General features: G+C 35.9%; 1 non-coding gene across 1 annotated transcript; it reads left to right on the forward strand.

Moving 5' to 3' along the window:
* Positions 1–566: 566 nt before the first annotated feature.
* Positions 567–638, forward strand: TRNAT-AGU (transfer RNA threonine (anticodon AGU)). Its single transcript has one exon. It is a non-coding gene; the product is annotated as a tRNA-Thr (tRNA).
* The last annotated feature ends 3,504 nt before the right edge of the window (positions 639–4,142 follow it).

The following is a 4,142-nucleotide window of genomic DNA, read 5'->3' on the forward strand; positions in this document are numbered from 1 at the left end:
AATTTCAAGGGTATCATGTAAATTATTTTTATAATGAAGAATATTTAGAAGGAAAATCATTTTATCATTAGTGAAATGAGAGCTAAGAGTATCATACTTACCTAGAAGAGAGATGTCATTAATGAAGTGATTTGTTTAGGTATATTTAAGAGATATCCCAAGGTAGGGTGTGTGCACCAAAATGGTATATTGAAAAGCAACCAATGTAGAATAAATTAAGTATCATGGGCATGTTATTTGAAAACTAAAAAAATATGTTCTCATTATATGGCTTGGGAAAACCAAGCCATAACATGACCATATGTTGTGGCTTCTTGTTGGTGTTGGAAATAAGACACACCCAGACCGACAATGGACTAGTCCAAGAGGGGCCAGTAGCTTAGTACTAGAGCACTCCAGTAGCGTATGGAAGGTCCTAGGTTCGAGTCCTAGCTAGTCCATGTCTCAACATGGTATCCAAGTCAGGTCCAGGCTAGGAGCCCCAAGCACACGAGAGGTGTGGCTTAAGGGGGGTGTTGGTGTTGGAAATAAACCACACCCGGACCGATGATGGATTGGTCCAAGAGGGGCTAGTAGCTCAGTGGTAGAGCACTCCAATAGTGTATGGAAGGTCCTAGGTTCGAGTCCTAGCTGGTCCATGTCTCAACACTTCCATAATACATTTGTATTTTTATTTTTTTAAAATATGCTCATATTGTGCTGAATATAAAACATAAGTACATTTTATGCTCAACATAATGTGAGCATGTTTTTGAAACATAAAAACACATAAAAGGTAGGTCCTCATTTGCAACTGTAGCATCGTAAATTGTACACCCTTGCTAGGGTGGTACAATTCCACGCTTAGTTTAGCACCCGCCTTAGTGTGTTTTGCATCTTGCATTTCTAATCTCCTTTAATAATTTAATTAATTGATTTAATTAAATTTAAATTCACATTTCACCACTTCACATGTTATAAATTTGGGGCCTTTACACTAAGTGTGCCCCTTTTCATTTTATTCCTTCAATAAATCATTAAATAATAAACCCTAATTATGTCCTATTTCAACCTTTAAGGCCTGATTTCACATATCAAAACATCTTGAAATCAGCTATAACTTTTGGAATTTCTCTAATATCATCATATCTAATTGCCCCAGAAATTTGGTAAAAAGTTGGTCGGACCATGTGCACTATGCACACGATCCCTGACATTTTTCCTGAAATTTCAGAAGCATAATTCTATGATATTATAATTCTTAACCCCAAAATATTGTCATGAAATTCAAATCCTATGTCGACCTAAAGATGAAATTAAGATCCAGGGTTTCATATATAAGAGCTCTCTTTCTTCATTTGAAGGTTCAAAGGAATCGGATCTAGAAAAAGCTTTTGGAGCAATTACAAGGAAATTTCTATGTAGTGAAAGAGAAGATCTTGTGAAGTCTTCAACACCATTCAACAACACCTATTAAGTGTTCATCAAGCATTCTTTCATCATTTGGGGGCTTTTGAAGATGTAGGAAAGAAATAGGAGATCATCGACTGAAGATTGACTTTTACCTCTCCCTTAAGGTTTGGTATGGTTTCATGTTGTTTCCATGTCTTTGTATGAGATTCATTACATCAATTTGTTTTACAATCATGCTTTAGATCACTTTGCATCATTGATTTAGAGAATTTACTTTGTCAATTACAAGCAATTAGGGTTTACTCTTTAGGGTTGCTCTAGATTGTTTACTCTCATCCTAGGATCTTGCACACACTATTTTACTATACAAATAGACTATTTGTTGAGGTGGAAATCACCAAAATATGGGTTTTACTAAGGAAAAACCCTATATAGCTACTCAAAACTCTATTGTTTAGCTGCAGGTGCATATTCAGATCCAAGTGTCGCTGCAAGTTTCAGGACCGACAGAGTGCATGGAGATTGTTCCAAGGTGAAAAAATCAGCAAAAATCCCTAGGATAGGAGAATGGCACACTGGTCCTTACTAGGACAGGGGCATGGCACCCTGGTCCTCCCTGGTTTCAGTAAAGTTTGGCAGATTAGCATGTCTCAGTCTTTAGATCTTAGTTTGATAGGTACAAATTCAGGTCTATAGAATTAGGACAGTGGCATCGCACCCTAGTCCTAGACATTTTGGCTTATATTTCTAACACAGGTTCACCTCTAAATTTTTATCTTAATATGTACTTTTCAGCAACATATCAATTATTCTTAGTTTTATATTTTTCAGATTAGGGTTACTAGTGTATACTTGCATCATTCCTATTTCTCATTTTCAACAAGGGAATAGAAACCCTAAGAGGTAATCCTTGACTCTCTCTTCCTCAAAAGAAGAGGTTGAAGTGTGTTACCTCCCTAGGCTCTTTCGTATTTCATGAGTGTGTATGCAAGAGTGGGATTAGGTTTTACTCACCTAGTCTTACTTTTCCCCGTACACATCTTTGGTGAGCCCGATGTGAATCCAATTTTATTTTCATTTCATTGCATTGCTAGATCTAGATTTAGTATCTTTTCATTTTTCTTTATAAACTTAAAATTCCAAAAAAAAAGTGAAAAATTCAAGAAAAAAAGAGCTTTCCTTTTACTTCCATTGTGTGTTTAAATTTCATTCAATTCCCGTTTCAAAATGTCAGATCTTTATTTGCAAGATGTTTATGCTTTTGATGATGTATGCAATTATGTTTATTATGAGTTTAGCAAGGATGAATTAAATGAATCTCTAGAAGAGTTTTTGAACCCTAAGCCTTCTAAACCCTCATTTTGCCAAAAACTAATCAACCTTGTTACTATACCATTTCGTGGTGATGAGAAAGATAAGTTGAATGATTCCTCCCATGGGTACATTCCTACCAAATCCTCCACTAGATATAGCGACATGGTTGTTTACAAAAATTCCTTTATGAGGATATGTCTCCTTTTGAATCAAAAGATAAACCTTTCAATCGATATGACCATGCTTTGCTGGATGATTCCCTTGATGACTTTATGTCTTTGCCTAAATCTTCAAACAAAAACAATACATCTAAAAGGCTAATCAACATGATAAATGTGAATGAACATAGCAAGCATCTTTTTATGGTCCAAGGTGCTTATACTTCCTCAACTTCACCTCTCTCTAATCAACCTACATTCACGGTTCAAGGTGGATATAGTCACGACTCCTTTAGTACTCCTAACAAACTTGTCATTACTATGCAAGGAAGAAATCCCACTAAGAGTCCTTATACTTATGCTAAACAATTAACTAAGGAGGGTCATCATGTAGTTGCTCACACCTATAATACAAGAAATAATAGGCAACCTAATCCTCCTTTGGTTATCCCAACTTCTCTTCCTGATCCTCAACCTATTATTCCTCAAGCACCCCATATCTCACAAACTCTGGCAAGGAATATGATCTCATTGAACAACTTAAAGCTACACCTGCCAAGATATCCCTTTGGGATTTGATTCAAAAGTTTCCTCAACTCATCATGGAATGTTACAAGATGCCTTGAAAACTTTGAATGTCCCATCCACAATGACATCGAATAATATGGCTTCCTTGATTGATTCTATCACATCTCCTAAAGCTCAAATTGTGTTCACACATGATGAATTACCCACTAGTGAGATCCAATATCAATGTGATCCCTTAATGATTGTGGTTATCATAAATGATAGTGCAATAAGACAGACACTAATGGACAATGGTTCTAGCCTTAATGTTTGTTGCATTAACTTGTTGCATAAAATAAGCTCGATTATCTTACTATACGGGGCTTTGATAATGTTGCTAAATATTCATTAGGTATTATCACCTTTCCTATTAAGGTAGGCCCTGTTACTTTTCCCACACCTATCCATGTCATGTCTGGAAATTTGACATATAACTTGTTATTAGGGAGACCTTGGATTCATAGCATGCGAGCTGTCCCCTCCATATTGCATAGGCAAGTTAAATTCATTTACAATAATAAAAAGTATACCTCACTAGGTGACACTAATATCTAGGCTTGTTTGCAAACATCAACATCCAAATCCTCTTCAACTGGTTCTTCCCCAACAATCTTAGATGATTCTTCTGAATCCTCTACTCCCACTAGTGTATTTATTTCCTTAAATCCATCTCCTATCTTTATTTCACTTCCCAATAATTCCTCAATTAAA

Source organism: Cryptomeria japonica, chromosome 9, assembly GCF_030272615.1.
Source record: "Cryptomeria japonica chromosome 9, Sugi_1.0, whole genome shotgun sequence".
NCBI classification, from domain to species: Eukaryota; Viridiplantae; Streptophyta; class Pinopsida; order Cupressales; family Cupressaceae; genus Cryptomeria; species Cryptomeria japonica.